Source organism: Thunnus maccoyii, chromosome 6 (assembly GCF_910596095.1).
Source record: "Thunnus maccoyii chromosome 6, fThuMac1.1, whole genome shotgun sequence".
Taxonomy (NCBI): domain Eukaryota; kingdom Metazoa; phylum Chordata; class Actinopteri; order Scombriformes; family Scombridae; genus Thunnus; species Thunnus maccoyii.
The window spans coordinates 15,433,370-15,452,441 of NC_056538.1; the positions used below are offsets into that span (position 1 = coordinate 15,433,370).

Sequence of the window (19,072 nt, forward strand, 5' to 3'; positions counted from 1 at the left end):
AAAATGATCAATCCTTTGATGAAACCCTCTTTTAGTTCTCAATCTCCGTCGTCACTCTCTTTTTCTCTCGGTCTCTTTCATCAGCCACCTCTTACTCCTCCTCCTCACTTTTCAATTAGAGAAGGAATGGAAGTAAAATATGACAATGAGGCATTTTTCTATTTCTGCTGGCCGAATAGTAGCAGGCTATTGAATACTGGATGAGAGCAGAGAATACTGTAAAGAGGATAAGCGGGCAAGCTGGTGGCTGCTACGTGATGGAAGTGACACGCTATTCTCTCCTGTGAGGTACAAAACCAAAAACGCCCTATTCTCTATGAGTCCCTCCATTTTTCATTATTTCAAACACTACTTCCTGTCTCTCATCACCGCTACCCCCTCTTAAATCTCTCTTTCCTGTCCGTCTCTCCCTCTAATCTCACTTTCTCTGTGTTTCTGGCAAACTCTTTTCCCATCTACACCCCTGCCCCTCCCCCCTCGATGGGCTCTTTAGATTTTTAATGAGCCTATATTTAGCCTTGCTGGATAGGAGGAATGTTTCTAAAGCATTTTACCCTGAACAGCATTTCTCCTGTCACCTTGGACATTTTTCCCCATCTGCCACATACAGTTTATACTCAAGTGTCTCATCCTTATCTTGTACCACTCCCTCTATCCATCTACCCCTCCTTCCAAGAGATTCATTATGACATATCAGGTGTAATAGATGCATTAGAAGATGGAATGCGGGCCAAATACACTTGTTTCCAAATAATAACCTGTTTTTTCCATTAGGAACCTCTCATATTTCGTGTGTGTCTTTTTTGTGCACACATAGTGCTACCATCCATATTTTAAATGTCCAGCAGAGATTTTACCAACCGTCTCTGAAAAGAAGGGCAGAAAAGTGCATGGTGAAAGAAGACATCTTTCAAACTGAAGTGTCCTTTGAGCAAGACTTTTAGTAGGTGGTATGACTCAAAACATTTTTTGCAGAAAATGTAAGGACACTAGATTACCCACTGGTGGATGGTAGGGCAAAATGGCTACAAATTCACACTCTTCCCAGTTGGCTTTAGTGCAGCCCATGACACATTCACATTACTGTGTCTTTCTGGGTTTGTACCTTTTAACTTGCTGTGTTGAGGTGTTCTTTCAGCCTTTTTATAACGTGTCTTTTATAATGACAGTCTGTGGGGAAAATGCTCTCTGAGTCACTGGCAATATTCTGTTGTAGTACCACAGTTAGCCACTGGGAAAATTAAATCGGCAACACAAATTAGCATTGGCTGACTTTGTCATGTTGTATCCAGTGAATACATCATCCATAACCAATCACAGAAGAGCTATGGGTCTGATATTTGCGGTAATGAGCAAGGATTGTGTGTGACAGCTAAGACTGACCGATTTACAAACTTAACTCCAGTTCTTTAATTTCCTTCCTGCTCATTTCTCTGATCTCATTCAGACTTTCAGACTTTGTTTACATCATCCAATTGGTCTATAATTATTGTATCCAGTTGCTGATATCTTCTATGGTATTGGAATTAAAAGGTCAAAAGGTTTAAAAAATCAGTGAAGATGGTGGTTAGCTGCACAGGATCTCTCAATTCACAGAAGGATGCCATTCAGTTCAATGCCATTCCTCACATTCATCTTAAAAAAAAAAAAAAACCCCAATACAAATCCATTACTTTTACAAATCCACACAACTGGCAGAGACATGCTCATTTCACTCACTAATGAAATCCACCATTACAGATTTTCTTAACAAGACCTAATCATTTATCACCTCTAACTGGGCTAATTTTCCCTTATCCATTACTGCACTCTGTGAAGAGCTTGTGGTGGCAGTGAAAAGGCTAAATGAAATTGGAAGGCAACACTCACTGCAGCACCAACCGGATTTTTTTCCCCTTCAGGCTTGCTGGAACTGACCTTCAGTTTTGCTGATACAACTGCATTCTTTACGAGCTTATAAAGTGATATTAAGAAAGCAATAGAATGCCATTATTTGAGATAATGTGCTGTAATAGTAAAAAAAAGAGATACTTACAGATCAGCCAAACCTGCAGAAGAAAAGGTAGTAATACAATTTATACAATTTTTAGTAATATTGTGTTATACAGCACAGTATCATGTAGATGCTAGTATTACATTTAAGGCAATGTATCCAGCCATTTGTCACTTGCATGTTTTTCCCACTTGGCGCCTTTTGTATTCACAACTAGAAAATGTTTTCATGATAATTATACTCATAAATGCTGAAATCAAAGGACAATATGCTTTAAAAACAAGACCCCCTGGGCATTTAACACATAGCCTGCATTGACCCATGGCAAAGAGTCATGACCCCATCATGGAAAGTGTTGGCACCTAAGATACAAAGGTTCATCTGGCGCACACACACACACAGACACATTTGTGTGAGCACTCAGTGGAAGCTGAAATGAGTTACAATTGCAGGAAACACACACACACACACACACACACACAGACACACACACAGAAACACTCACTGAGGCTGTGGAAAAGAATAGCAGATGCATAAAGACTCAAGAGAGAACAAACATGCTGAGGTAGGAAAAGACACAAATGACACGCACAGGGCTTTTCTCAGCTGTTAAAACCGTTATCCAGCATTGGTAGGGGATCAGTGCTGTGCCATTAAACTTTAAGGAGAGCTCGCTGTCAGGCAACAGTTCTTTTATCACCTTTGGATACTACATGAACACATCTGCTTCACGTCTGACCATCTTCTCTTTTCCTCCACAGCCCCTCTTTTTCATCCTTCACTTCCACTCCGCTCTTCTAACTCTCTTTTCACCTTAAGTTCACCTCTCCCTTCCTCACCTCCTTTACTGTAGATGCCTGGTTCTGACAACATGAGAGCTGACCTGTGAATTCCTTTTCATATGTTTCAGCATTTCTGAAAAGGTTTCATAGTCTAGTTATTCATTCTTCTTCATTCCTCCTCTTGTATCACACTCAAGCTTTTTCTTTTGTTATCTATAGCCTCTAGCACAAGTACCTTTTCGTGCTTTGTCTTTGATAACATTTTTTTTTCTCTACTTCTCACCTTTCCTATCATGTGTTTCATGTATTCTCTCGTCATCAAATTTGTTTTTTAATATCTTCAGAAACCGCTAAACAATTCCTAAGCAAGGGAATGCAGATGAGAAAAAGGATCATGTGCATAGATGCGGGATGTGAACATCACAACTAGAATCAAGCATAACGGATTATCGCTCAGACGGGCTTACACAGTGCAATTGCAAATTGGAAAATGAACATTTTTATTAAATATACAATGTGTGAGGAAGATCAGTCTGGTACGCTACTGACTAATAACCATTTTGCCACTATTCAGCTCACTGTGGTGGCCTGAATCTAATTTCCCATATAATTTAATTACATTCAATAGCATTCATTATGATGCAGCCTTAACCTACTTTTCTTTCCATTGCTTAACTCTCTGTACTCACTTTTTTTTCTGTCTCTTTATTTCAGTTTCCTTTCCTGTTGGCTGAAAGGTGTTCAGGAGTCATCAAGGACAGACTCTGACCTCCTGGTTGGAGCATGAACATTCATGTACGTACATACAGTGCACATAAACACACACACACCTTTAATCAGGAAAGGGATGGGTTCCTTTAATAGATCATCATGCTGCCTGACCGAACATGTATGTGTATGTGTGTGTGGGCATATTATTGGGGATGATAACAGGTGATCAGGAAACAGGGAACTCCAGGAAATTCCTCAGGGCATGGGAGAGAGCAGCAGCAGGAATGTGCACATATATCAAATACATTCAAATGAACACACACACACAAACACACACACACTCTCAAATCAAGGTATTTATGTAGAGTCCCAGCTGGTTGGTTTTCAGCAGGAACTCTATAAAGTTACATTTTTAATGTTCTTTTTCCAGAATGTTTCACATCGTAGGGACGTCAAAAAAAAAAAAAAAAAAAAAAAATTATAAAAATAGAACAACAATTGTAACTTTCAAGCAAGATGCAACTGTATTTGTCAATTTTAGACTTATGGAAGTTATAACTTTACTTAGTGTGATTAAGTAAAGTGCAAGCAGTGTGTTCAGTTTAAACATATTTTTTCATATATTTTCTTAAAGACCTTCTTTCAAAGAGCAAAAAACCTCTCTTAACTTAAAAGGGGAAAAACGTAGAATTGTAACTAATGAGTAAAAATCGCCTACCAAAATGTCCTCATGTGCATGAACTAATGTAAACTTGAATGGATATTAATAGCTAAAAACAAGAATTTCCAAAACTAAGGTGGTTAAAGATCCTAGTCAGTCGCATTTTCAATGCAAGCTATATTTAGAGGCAGATTTAGTTCTTTGATTTTCTAATAAGTTTGGAAATCAGTCTGCTTGAGTTGTAACACACAGAGTTGCTTCCTGTTTTCACAGTAGTTGGAAGCTAGTCTGTTAGCTGTTTTTGGCCAAAGACAAACAGCTATCAGTGTGTGCTCAAAATTAACTTTGTATTTAAATGCTGCTTGCTTGTTATCTTGGCAAGAGAAAGAACACAATCCTTGGATTCTGAAAAAAGCCAAAAGGTGCCCCTCTCCTACTCCGTTGCTCATATAAGATTTTGTTGATACTGCAATCAATTTTTTAGCTTCACAATTTATATTGTTGTTTTTGTATCACAATAGTGCATTACACCCCTACCTATAACAGAATTTAAAAGACGAGAGAAGAAGAGAAGAGAAGAGAGATGATCCCTCACTGGCTTGCCATATGCAAATACTTAGAGAGTTGGATTCCTGACAAAGCTAGAGGCACTGCTGCCAGGAATTAAAACTCAAGACTCTGTGCTTGAGTATTTTTGTTCATTTCCTTAAGTCAAGTCATTTTTTTATATAGACTAAAATCCCAAATCTCAAATTTACCTCAAAGAGCTTTACAATTTGAACAGCATATGTCACCCTTTACGTTAAGGCAATTTCATCCATTTCATCCCTGTTTTTTTGTTTTTTTTTGTATAAAGGGAGGATGTGATACCAGTTTCATGTTATTCTACTGATTGACAGTTGGCAGCGGTTAATGTACAAAGAAATGTAGTAACGCACCAACAAAGGCAAGGATACAGTGGAAATATAAAAATGATGGCTCCACAAGCGTTTTATTAAGGAATGTATTCATCACGTTTGTCAGGCCTGAGGGAAACACATAAAGCAGTTTAATGAATAACTCTAAATTTAACCCTCTCGACCCTGGTAGATTTCTAGAATGATGCTGCAGTTCACTGAGGTGCCTCATTTAAATTAGCATTTTCCTACTCAATCCAAACAAACAGCTCTATCTCAAAAACAGAAAGAAATTGACAATCAAAAGTTGTTGTCATTTAAAAAAAAACACAACTTCCTCTTTAATTTGGTATCAATATGTGGCATGTGTAGCAGAAAAATCAAGTAATTATCACTATAAACCTACACTCTCTTATAACCCCACCTACCCTCAAGATAACATTTATGTGATGAGGCACTGACCAGTTTCTACAGTATGAAACATAACAATCTTCCTCACACATACACAGCATTTTTTTTTCTTTGGAAAAACTTTACACTCTATACAAACTGTACACAGTTACAAGAAGTAAAATCTCAAAGTCAGCAAGTAACTGCCCTTAGTAACATCCTATTATTACATAGGTGTACATAATATGAAATTAATAGCCTAAATGTAATGGTGCCAAACAACCAAAACATACAATGAGAGATCCAATAGATTCTAAAAGAAGTTATAAAATGGATAGCTCTGGTCCTTAATTTTAATTGGCTGAGCTGCGTTTGAAGCCTTCATAAGATACTTTATAAACACACATCTGTGAACACATTACAACACTATTATTGCACCAAACAAAATGTCAGATTTTGTTGATTTACTGAGTGGGCTTCGCCTGGATGAGTGGTGGAAAGAGATGGACAGGATGGAGGAGGATGATAAAAAAGAAAGGAGAAATGCTGAAATTAATGAGAGAGACATTGAAAAGCTGGAAAAGTCAAGATATGAAGGTAGGACCATTAAATAGACGATGTGGTCTGTTCGCTATTTTCAGACCTGGTGTACCAAGAGAGATCTGGCTATTGATTTTAAATCAATCACCAAAATGGAGCTAAACCAGGCTTTCCATCAGTTTTATGCCACTGTGAAAAATAGGAAAGGTGAACTCGATGGTTTCAGCAGTTATCTTGGCCTACGTGCAGGGCTTTACCAGTACATCAATGATCCACTGATCAGCCGATCCTGGTTGTTGAAAGATCCTGAGTTTATCACTAGCAACTTCATTTTCGTTGGAGTAGTGAAAAAACTTTGCCGAGAAGCATGCGACAAAACATCCCACCACCCTGCATTAATGGAAGCAGACTTTCAGAAAATCAAGCACTCTCAGGCACTGAATCCAAACACACCTGAGGGTCTTGTCAACAAAGTCTGGTTTGATTTGCAGCACTATATGGGACACTGAGCTAAAGAGGGCAACTGCCAACTGAAGCCTGAATCATTTATCATCCTCCAGGACGAGAACGGTCAGAAATATGCAATGCTGTCATTCAACGAATGCACAAAAAACCACAAAGATGCCGGTGAAAGAAACAAAGAGAGCCTACAGGGATTTATGTTTGCGAAGCCAGTCGCTTCGTTGGAGAAATACCTCTCGTTGCTTTCCAGCGGCCTTTTATCTCCATCCAAAGCAGACAAACTACACCGTTGATCTATGGTAAGTTAATGATGTAACTTTTTTTTGTTACAGTGTAGCTTGGTTAATCTACACTGTAACAAAAATTATATGGCTGGAAAGTGACACATATGTGGTTATAATGTAACTGCAACATGATGGCAACACTTTATTTTTCTTTCTCCAAAGGTTAGGTATACTAGAGAGCCCATGGGGGTGAACTTCCTTGGCTCCATGTTGCCACGCATTTGAAAAGCATCCGGCACTGAGACAGTCTACACCAACAACTGCTTGCAAAGCACCACTGTACAGAAACTCTCTGATGCTGGCATAGAGGCAAGAGAAAGAGAGTCAAACATCCTTGTACCAGCAAAGTGTTCATAATTGAACACTTCAACAATTGCACAATTAATGTCGATATCCAGATAAATGTTAATAATCAGCCCATCTTTAAGCATGTTTTCCACTGTGTCTGTGTGTTGCTTGGTAACTATTCTGCTAAATGTCACTGAAGATATTGCTTGGTGGAAGAATGATTATTTTTTATCAATTAATTATTGCATTTTTTGTTGCTGTGTGTTTATTTTATGAAACCTTGCCAGGTATATGTAGTAACTGTTTTATAAATGCAATAAGCCCCGCGAGGCTGTGGTTTACAGTGATTTTAGAACAGCTAAGGGGAGTTGTTTGGCCTAAAACCCTGTTTAGCTGTTCTAAAATCATTGTAAACCACAGCCTCGCGGGGCTTATGGCTATAATAAAATAACTCCAGGTCAATTTTACAATGAGAATGTGATCTACAACATTTCTCTCCATCTGCTTCCTAGTGTCAACAAATCATAGCCTATAATTGCACCCTAGTTTTAATTAGATGTACATGAAATCAATATATAATTATGCCAAACAATCAAAACATTCAATGAGAAATGTATCTGAGTCTATCTAAAAGAAGAGAACAGTAACCTCAGGTCACTTTTATAACAAATACATTTCTCTCCGTCTGCTTCCTGAGTCAACGTTCAGAGTCTGACAACAAAACAGATCCTTCATTGGATAGAAAACGTCCCACAATTCAACCCACACAGTAATGTTATAAGAGCAGACAACAATAGTTGTCACACTAATATGGAAAAAAATTGCTGAACTTATATGGGGAAAAGTCGCTGCAAGCCGGTCAGTCCTCCCTACTGACCGGCTGACTCTTCGGCACACTGCCTCGTGGAAAACAGCATCCGGTTCCAGCAGTGAAAGCCAGGTAGGTCCTGCTGTTTAGTGATGGTGATTATGTGATTTCAGGCAGAAAACTCAACCTTACAATGTCATTGTTGCTTTCCATGATGCATTGGGGGTCAGGATCGCTCTCACAATACAATTGTACAGCTTCCATAACATTATAAAGACGGGGATGCTTAGATGGCGGAGCCATTTTGTAGATCATTTTCACCCATTTTCATGGGTTTCAAAAAAAAAATCACAGATCTCAACATTTCGATATATATTTCCAGTTCCGGTTCATCAATGACAACTTAAAGTATCTACAAAGCTCATGACTTTACTTTCCCTTTTTGATACACTGGAAAAAAAATTAAAATGATGGGTGCTCTTAGGCACCATAGTGAAATATAGAACAGGTGCTCTGGGGCACTGTGGGTTTTTTTTTGTTGTTTTTTTTACAAGAGAAGTAGAGTAAGTAAGAAGCAACACTAAATAAATGCTATTAAAAACTCTTAAACATCTCCCTCTAACAATTTATGAGAAAAGAATCAAAGGATCAAACTCATGGGGAGAATGTTAATGAAATCAGAATTGATCAAATCCTTTCCATCTGACAGACATTGCAAGGGACTAAAATACCAGTGCACCTGATATGCCATTCCACAGGCTAAATTTGATTTTGATGATAATGCCTTTATGTTCTGTGGTCAAACGCTTTTTCCGGCTGCACTGTGATCTCGAGCAGATCAAATGACCACACTGACAACGATGACAGGGACAGTGCTGCACTTACAATCAGGAGATAGAATGATGTATTGGGATAGTGAGGTATGAAGGTGGGGTCTGCAAGATAGGGAGAATACTGATGAGACTGAAACAAATGGCGTGTGAAAAGGGAGATAAATGGTATGAGAAAGTTAATAACAAGCATTGTCGTTCCCCAGCTCTGAGTGGAGGGAAGAGAGGAGGAAAGGAGAATTGAGAGGAAGAGAGAAGGGGAAAATGGCTGAAATGTGCATTCCCTCTGAAGTCTTCCTCATTGATAGAGGAAAGAAAAATGAGACAGGCAGAGAATGAGAGAGCGAAACAAGTAGGCTAGAGTCACAGATACCTCATCGTATTTGACATAAAATGAAAAAAGCAAGAAAAAGGCCAAAATAATAATGTTCACGAAAACTATAATCACAAGATCACATGGGGAAAAACAAATACAGCCAGTATCAGAGAACAGACAAGACAAACAAAATAAAACCAACAACTGTTAGGACGAAGAAATAATATTGTACTGAACAAATGTGTCTGCACTTTGTCATACCCTACGTGTGTTTATTTGTGTCTGCACGGGATGATGTCATAAATAGATGGTTACATTCAGTCTATTTGTCAATAGATGATGATCTGTCAATAGCAGGGATGTTCATCTTTGCCCCCTGCGTATTTGATGTGAACCTTGGTGCATAGTTAAGAAATGAACACAGCAAAATGCTGTTGCTAAATGTTTGGAGCTATCTGATCTCACAATTATTACCATGACACATTTAAAGGGAACATCATGCACATTTCCAGGTGTATGTTTTAAATCAGGGGCTCTATGGAATATCATGATTACAGTTCAAAAACTCCTCATTTATCTTATATTGGCTCTTTATGTAGCCCCTCAAGTCAGCCTCTGTCTGAAACAGGCCGTTTTAGCAACCAATGAGCCCAGTCTGTTCTGATTGGCCAGCTCTCAGAGGCTGCCCCTTGGCAGACTTCCACCAGCACCAGAGGCTATGTAGACAAACCATGAAATGATTTCACTTCTTTTTCTTGTTCTTTACTCGAAATGTCAACTTCTCAAATACATTCATACATCTTTGAGCCAGAATCGGATCTGAAATATGAGTGGACAACACAAACAACCTGTGGAAAAACCTTAGCAACAACCTTAGCAACCAAGGCTATGGAATAGATGGCCATTTATAGGCATGCACGATGAGCTGACATCATCTTGTCGACAAAGTAGAAAAAATAAACATTGCAAAACAAAGCATTCAGAGCAGGTTGAAGCCTGGGCTTTTGACTTGCAGGGAGCATTTTACCACTTTTACCATGTTTAACATAGATATCAGGGGTATGCAAAGCACAAATATACAAATATTTTTAAAAATTATTTGTTTTAGGGAAGAAAAACAAAAAATATGTGAAATACCAGGGCACAGGCTGGTTACATCGCTATCTCAGTCTCTTAGCAGATCTAAGTGAAGGGAGTCAACATGACACACATTTCCTAATTTGGACATCACTCCCAGAGTTGGGGGTGTTCCCCTCAGATAAAGCTGAGCTACTGACACACGCAAAGTGCTCCCAAGGGACTCTCCATAACCTGTTGTTTCCCTTCTCCTTTCCACAAAGTGAGGTCGTAAAAAATAGGCAATAAATGAAAAGTGCAAAGCAAGAATAGTGATAGCAAGTTCTTCCCTACACGTTACACGTTTTGCTGTCTCTGTGTTATTGGTGTATAAATAGGGAGAAATCTGTCTGCAATGAGGCGATGAGTAAAGTTTTAGCTCAGTAGTCAGCGCAGTCGTCAATGATCTGAGAGACTCCAGTTTGAGACCCGGTGTGGGGACCTCCTTCATAAAGTAGTTTATTCATGAAGACTTATTGTAACACTGTAAATGTCTAAAATTAAAAGTGTAATAAAAACAAAAACAGGATTTTTAAGCGTCTTTCCACTTTTATTCAAACACAAATACAAATAAATTTGCTGCCTCAACAAATACAGATACAAATACAAATACTGGGCCCTCTGCACATCCCTAATAGATATCCAACATCATAACAGTATATAAATAACAAAAAAAACAGAAAAATCATAATATGTCTCCTTTAAGACAAAACATCACGTTAAGCAGAACATTATTTGGATTTGGAGTTTCAGGTTTGTTTGTCTCTTATTAGTTAGTTTTGAATTATGTAAACATAGCTACTGACAGTTAATTTTTGTGTAGCTCATCTCCAAATATTAATTTACTGAAAGTGAGAGCCGAATGTGTGTTGCCAAGAAACATGTCATCAGCTGAAAAAAATAGATGAAAAAAGATATTCCCAAACCTACTCCAGCTGTCGCAAAATCTGACAACTAGAGTGAAGAGTGAATGAGAAAATTAGTACACATAGGAGCACTGGAGCATGAGACGATAGTCACGGGTGCACAAAGATACAGAATGTGACACATACAACATGTGATGGCACACATATGTTAGCACTCTGTCAACCTCCTCTGAGAAAGAGAGAGAGAGGAAAAAGGTGGCTAAGCGGCAAGGGAGAGGCTGACGCTGAGGGAGGCAATTAGTGTGAGAGAGCGGAGAAGTATGAGAGTGAAAGATAGATAGTGACACTGGTGAAGAGAAGACAGAATTTAAGTGAGGGGAAATTATTTTTTTTGAGAGAAAGAAGAAAGTAGGAGGTCACGGAATAAACAGTAAACAACTAACAAGTGGAAAGTGTGAATGAGAATGAGCAGGATGCAATCCAATTCAACAGCACCATGAATGTTTTAACAAAACATATTATTATTATTATGATGACACAGAAATAGAATTTATAGCAGGGCTCTGTTGGATCACATTACAGTTATATGTAAATGTCCCTAATAAACCGGTAACTCTACTATACTGTTATGCATGCTGCAGCTTTGTGAGCTGGTGAAGTGTTCAGTGATGATAGGTTTGTGCTCTACTGAGTGCTTATACTACACTGAATGTATCTATTCATTTTACTCTGTCCACCATTCGCTTGTGTGTTTGTGTGTGTGTTCAATTTTAAGACAGCCTATTTATTCCCCTCTATGTATGTGTACGCCTTGTGTTATTTTGTATGTATGTGTATGCATGTGCCGGAGAATCTTCCACACTGTTATATGGCCATCGTGCTGCAATCCTTGAACCCCTCAGGGTTAAAATCTTAGAAAGAGAGAGGAGGAGAGTGATATAGTGTGACAAAGGGAAGTTTTAAAAAGAGCTGCTGCAATAGAGAGAGCTAAAAAGGGGAGAGGACAGAGTATTCTAAAGATGAGACAGTGACTGACATTTAAGGAGGAGGAGTGGCCTGTATACACACATACACACAAGAATGAGTGTTTGTCTTTTCTGTTTAAACAAAATCCATTAAAATCAATCATTAATAACGTAAAAAGCAACATAGCCAAAAAATCCTGTCATAACTGAAAAAAGGAAAGGCATTTTCCCCAGTTTTTGCAAAGGTTATTATTTGTACATACAAAGACAGAAAAATGAACAAAAGACAACAAAGAGTGCAGAAAGACTGTAAGACATAACAATGCCAAAGGCAAAAAAAAAGGGGAACAAACTGAAAATTTCATTTTCACTGAGAAGAAATGTAATGGGACACTGACAAAAGGAGAATGAGACAAGAGGCAGAGTAAAAGAATGGGTGACAAAAGCATTGAATGGAAAGATCAAAAACGAATGAAAGCAAGAAGAGTAAAGCTCAAGAGAGAGAACAGTGTGGCAGATGAAGAGATGCCAGCACTCTGCACCTTGACAAAGTCAGAGTCGTATGAAAAAAACAAGAGACCTTGTGAAGCGGAGTGTGTACACAACTAGCAGTCACAGAGATGGTTGCGCTTTAGGTGATTTTTTGATTGCGTTATTTTGGGCTTCAGATTAAGTTGTATTGAAAGTGTATTTATTGTAACAGCAGGTGAAGTCAAAGGATTAATTCACTGTGTGCTCTTGGTTTTATTGATTTTTTCATTATCATCAATAAATATTTCAGGAACAAGAGTGTGTGCAGTGTATTATTTATGCTCTTTGGCCTCACCACTGACTGCTTTAATAACAATGTGAATTAAATTCAACTGTTGCACCCATAGGAGTCATCAGCTAATATTTTACATGAAAGTAACAATGGAACAAGCAGGAGCATTACAGCTAGAATGATACCTTGGTGATAGTGCCATGTTATGTAAAGAGAGAACCTACAAAAACTTGGTTTTATAAGCCCTAAGAGATCAAATAATGTTACTGATGCTTATATGGTAATTTTCTCTGTGCAGTAAGGTTAGTTTAAGGTTAGTTTAATTATATTCTGGCTTACAGGGAAGGCATGATCCCCAAAACCAGCTGCAACAAAGAGCTGTGACATCAAATGAAAGCTCACGACTATCCTCGCTCAATCACTGTAGTTGCAGATAAAACTACACAATTAATGAAAACATGCTATTGAGGCCAAAAAAAACAGACGTGACATTTGCTGTGATCAAAGGGAAAGTTACAAACTAGTGAGGGGTGTGAAAGATGTAACGGAGAACTAAAGAAAAGTAGAGATGAATGAAAGATGAGCCATACAATGTGGGGAGGAAGTTAATAGAAAATGCTGAAGTTCAAGGTGGTTGGAGAATAAAGTAAGAGGTATGTGTCTCATCACAGGAGGGGAAGTGGAAAAACATTTTTTAAAAACGTAAATCTCAAAAGCCTGCAGAGAAAAAAAAAAGCTTACCTTTGAGATGATTCATGGATGAAGAATTATCGTACAAACAGAAAGAAAATAGAAAAGGTAAAGTTAGTGATAGAAACTGTGGTGACATATTCTCTCTCTCTCACACAGACACCAAATAGATGTAACCGATATATTTACTTATGTGGCCATTCTACAAAATCAGCTGATCAGCAGAGAAAAAAAAGTGAAGGCAATTTGATGTAATCTACATTCTACAGTTGTAGCATATTAAAATGTCTGGGGTGTACACTCCTTCAGGCTGATAACACATTTGACTGCAGCAGTCGTGGAACAATCTGTAGCGTTGCATAGTAAACGACCTGATTCTTGTCCACAAAGAAAGGCAGGCTGAAGCCGCCGGGCGCAATAACAGGGAGGTATTTTTTTTCTGTCAGTTGCCACGGACAGTGAAAATACAATTTCAGTTTCATTTCATGCCCACAATGTGACAGGCATGATTAATCTGGTCCTAACAGACCATTTTTACAAAAAAAGTACAAACATTCGATGTAGCTGAAAAAGTCAGTCAGTAATGAGGACGTCGATCTTCTACAGCACATGTGGGTCCTCGGGAGTCTGCTCAAACATCTGCTGTTGTGTGTAATTTTAATGCATTTATTCGTCTGTTCTTTTAATTCAGTCAAACATCTGTGAGACGATGTGCCCACTTAATAGGCCCAGTAAGATGCCCTAGCTCTCTTTCACACTCTAATATCCAAACTAGATTTCTGTAATCAGCCGCTTTACATGAACTCACTAAAATTGGATTATCATTCATTACTCCACTACACAGTGACAATCTGCTGCATCTGAGTTACTGTGAGTGGTGATCAAAATTGACAGTGAAAAAGCCAAAAGAATGAGATTAAAACATTTTGCAAAGTCAACAATTTGACACAAAGCTGACATAGCGTCTTGGCACACCTGGCTTTATGTTCTATAAAGTAGTAGATTTGTTATATTTTAGCTGTTTTGCTGTGATTGAATGTGGAATAATACATTTTTAAAAACCCTTGTGAGACTATGGAGGGGGGAGTCGCTGTGAAATATCCACCGCACTGTGGTGACTGCCATGATTTACGTGACTCATTTGCCAATAAGAAAGTTGAAGATTATATAAATAAAAGACAATTTCATCCTCATCCAAAATGTCAAACATTTGTGCTGTAATTTCTTCAGCAAACTATAAACATACTTAAGCTTGGCTCGTCCTTCCGTTGCTATAGTTACAATGTGGAAAGTACTTTCACCACATTTTCGCTGATGTATAAACTCAGCTTAATGTACCCTAATAAATCAAAAGGTTAGGCAGGTGTGTTGAATGACATAACCTGGGTAAGTTAAGGAGTTATAAATAATAGTTCAATAGTTAGAAATACCAGTTAGAAGTAGTCCATGCATTATAACTATCCAACTATCAGGGACTGGTCCAAGAAATTATACATAATGGACTATTCCACACCTTCATGTCCAGAGCCAACATTCAGTAGCAACGCTGGATATAGTGTGCACTTTGTGTAGCAAGTCAGAAAGGTGGTGGAGGTTGAGCGGTTCATGGGTATGTAGCACATGCAACCATAATGTAGGAGACCAGAATGTCTCTCCATCTGCGCTGGGAGGTGAAAATTGAATGAGAGTGAATGAGCCCAGTGGAAATCCCATCTGAGATGCTAAGGTCTTCGCAGTTATTAATTAGCTGGATATTTATATCAGTGTAAGCTGCGGGGAGGGAAAACATGAACAATCCTGCAAGTGGATAGAAATGCATACACAAACACACACTCATACAGTGCACATAAGCACTAGGGGAAGGCAGGAAACAATCTTATCTTGTACAAGACAATATTCAACACCTACAGAACCAGAGATAATTAGGTGGGGTGGGTGAGGAAGAAATTGTTAAGAATGGGGGGGGGGCATACAGTATATGGCTTGGTTTTGAGTGTTTCTTGTCCTTATAATCTGTTCTTTACACTGAGATTCTATCACCAGAGATGGCGTTAAAAATGTTGATGCTTCCTCCTTCACAGAAAAGGGCAGCTTTAGTCAGTTTGGACTTGTAACAGTTTTTATTGTTTTACGTTCAAGTGACAAAGCCCTCTAGCAGCTGTAGTAATTATGACTCTGTCGGGAGCAATTGGAGGAAACAGTGTGACATTATTATAGAGCATCAAAGTCCGCATAGGGAGGAGGTCGGGGTCAACAAATCATCAGACTTTAAATTTTTAAATTTGAGAGACTGCTGTTCATTTCTCATTTCCAACCGTGAGTCAATATTTTTTTTTCTCCAGCCATGACCACAATCGCCCCTGAACCTTAACCACATTGTTGCTATTGTAACCATGATGATGAAGGTTTCCCTAACTTAACAAGTCGTAAATTTAACCCAAACTATGATTCTTCTCTAAATCTAACCAAGTTGTTTTTGCGCCATAACCTAACCAAACCATAACTATAACATTGTCACATCATTAAACACACATGCATGTGCATGGATCAATGATTTGCTTTGTCATATACTTGTTGGTAAATTCTAATTGTGACCTGGGGTCTTAAAGTCCAACTGGAATCAAATTTACAGTAGCCATCCCTTTTTCAGTCACAAATAAAGTCAACATGCTTCTTTTAAATGTATTTTTAATAGCTTTTTATATTTAAAAGGAAGAAAAAAAGGTCCTTGGGGAAATATAAGAAAAGTTACTTTTTGTCCCAGTTGGCTGGAGGGATGTGTTGGTGTCTGTGTTTGATTGACAGCTACTTGCAGGCTGAGTGACAGTGTTACACTGCAGGAAACACAAGACAAAGTAAATAAGCTTATGCTATAGCTAAAAGTCAGGGCAGACATTGTGTTGTCAGCAGGGATTTTGAAGAGTAAGGACCACACCAGCATCTCAACGGACCAAAGACACATTTTCAGATATGCTTACATGCTGTTTAATGTGCTGCAGCTGAGAAGCTAATTAGCTATCTAGCCTGAAAACCGGCTTTTCCCAAATGAATGTTTGTTTGGTTTCAACATGCTAAGGTGAAGGACAAGACATGTTTTCATGTTTGTAAGTTAGATAAGAAGGGAACTTTAGCAGGAAAGCAAATGTGAGTTGTTCAGAGTCTATAGCTCTTGTGTTGTATAGCAGGCTGCTACCTGATCGAACGCGGACATTAATGCTTTACGCCAAGATTTGATTGACTGTATGGAAACATCTCTCAAGATAGGTAGATGGATAACTAACAGCATTCTGTCGAATTCATGCAGCTAGGGGGAGCCATTATGAAACCAAAAACTATAAAATATATATTTCTTTTGGTTTCTATTTTTTTCTCAAAGGAAAACACAGGGCAAGTGATTTACAGAGAAGATATGTATTCTGTACAAGACAAAAAGAAAATGTACTTTTATTTCTGGACTTTTTCAAGCTACTCCTGCACCATAATCCACTAAGAAAATAAAAAGCAGCAAGAGACAGTTAAGCTCTCGTGTTATGTAAACTGCACCGAAACTGCAGCTGTATTTACAACCATGACATTTAGTAACATGTTGAGAGTTAATAGTTACTGTGACTAAGTGAGCCTAATCTGTGATCATAAAACTATTGACTGGACCCTACTTTTTCAGAACAAGTGTGCAAATTTAATAGATTGTATATCCACAAAGTTGTATATCAGACAAAACCATTTTTTTTTACAAAGATGTAAATGATGATTAGCCAGAAGTGCTTAAAGGTGAACAAATTTAGTACTGATAATAGAGCGATGAAATATTTAACAAAAGCAATTTTGATGGAGTCAAGTACATGATCAAAACTTTGAGCTGGAGTGAGAGGCAGTAGCATGCACAGAAACTTTCATTGGTAGGGGTGAACAAGAAAATACACATCCCAATTTAGAGCAGAGAGGACTCTGACTTATGGAGAGCAACTGAGGTCCAGAGGAGGGTCCATGGTACACAGAGCACAGATGTGTCTTTTTGGCTAAATTAGAGTTTGGTCTTTGGCCAGATGATAGATAAAGGCAATATGTGTGGGTGGAAAAGTTTTGCACTCAAGACAAATGGGCAGAGGTGGGTAACTCCCTGTGCACACCAGTGACAAAAGTAGTATGTGATACTATCTGGTCTTAGAAGTTGTGGCATTAGGTGACTCACTCTGAATTTGTGCCCACACAGATCCTTCATTTTAACACAAACTTCCCAGAGAGACTGGAGAAGCAAAGGCTCCCCAGTTTCTTGAGACTTAAACACACCATTATTTTTACCAGCGAGAGACATAACAGGCCAGTGCTGACACATAGGTGGGTTTGTGGGTTTGGATTACTGTTCAGTGAGAATGAATCCCTTGCAGTTTAGCCCATCTAATCCATGTTAGTCACTACAATGGCATCCAAGGCATTCCATTTGTCTTGTATTTTTTCTTTCTTTTAATAAATCACATTTTTATTGATTCCCTTTATGTTTCTTTCTTCTCAGTAATCTTTTTTAAATGTTGCAATATCCCCTTCTTCGCTTTTAAAGTACACTGACTTATATTTGAAGTTTACCTACCTTGGTCCTTCCTGCTCTTTTCACCTGCTGTCATTTTCACTCATCTCTGTACAGCTCACCTGTCTGACTTTCTTACATTTTTTTCTGTGCATTGCTTCATGTTCTTGTTTTTTTCACACTCCCCTTCCTGCACAAAGTCTCTTCATTCTCATCATTCATCAATCTCATCAATCATTCTCCAAATCTTTGCTTCCCTTGCAGACAAATTTCTCCTACCTCTTCTTCCTATCTCTTAAATGCCACCTACTTTAAATATTATATAATTATTATTGCAGCAGTCTGCAAAATGGTTATTTATAATGGACAGATTGGGTGATATATACATTTAATGCTTGCCTTTGTTTTCTGAGATTTAATATCTTCCAAATAGATATGATAAAACTGAGGATTTATTTACAGTCAGTGTGATCAGAGATGATTTAAATGGCTGTGAAAAGAACAGTTGTTGGGTATTTTAACTGTTTATTTACCATGTTAAGCAAAGTGTGCATTTAAAAATATTCAGGCTCCTCATAATTCAGAGTCCTTACAGACACACATATTATTGAGATTTAGGAAGACACTCATGCCAACAGACAGAAACAAAAGTAGGCATTTCATTAAGACATCACCTGTAAAAAAAAAAAAAAAAAAAAAAAAAAGGTGCAATTTGTGAGGTGTTGCAAAATATAATATGTATATGCATTTTTTACAGTCTCCCACACACAGACGCGTGCTGACACAGATCATGCTGGGTCGATTTGTGTTGTGGATGAATAGTTGTTGGTGTGAAGCAGCTGCATCGACTTGCAGAACAGCCTTTATTGATAAGGCCATAAAAGACGAAGCATCTTAGCATTAATAACTCACCACAAAGCTCTCCTCCGTATATAACACAGATATCATTAACTGTGGCACTGCTGTCACACTGGTAATGGCTATAATCAAGCTCCCCGCAGCAGTAAAAAGTTGTGTGTATGTATATGTGTGTGTGTGTGTGTGTGTATGCCTAATGAAGGAGTATGGAGCAAGCCTTTGAGCCTTGTTTTGACAGGGAATGGATAAAGCAGGGCTGCATGCATGAAGGGGAAGGCTAATTTCGTCTGATATGGCGGTGGGTGACCTGAGTATAATTCTACATTAA

At 38.3% G+C, this 19,072-nt stretch overlaps 1 long non-coding RNA gene across 2 annotated transcripts in view; it reads left to right on the top strand.

Annotated features, from left to right (window-relative positions):
• Nucleotides 1-7,259, top strand: part of LOC121899562 — a 31,955-nt gene extending 24,696 nt beyond the window's left edge. The window contains exons 2-3 of one of the 2 annotated variants that reach the window (XR_006096752.1): nucleotides 3,490-6,734; nucleotides 6,882-7,259. This is a non-coding gene — a long non-coding RNA (uncharacterized LOC121899562). Of the gene's footprint in view, nucleotides 1-1,079; nucleotides 6,735-6,881 lie in introns of those variants that run through there. The other variant, XR_006096751.1, reaches the window with a different exon arrangement.
• The last annotated feature ends 11,813 nt before the right edge of the window (nucleotides 7,260-19,072 follow it).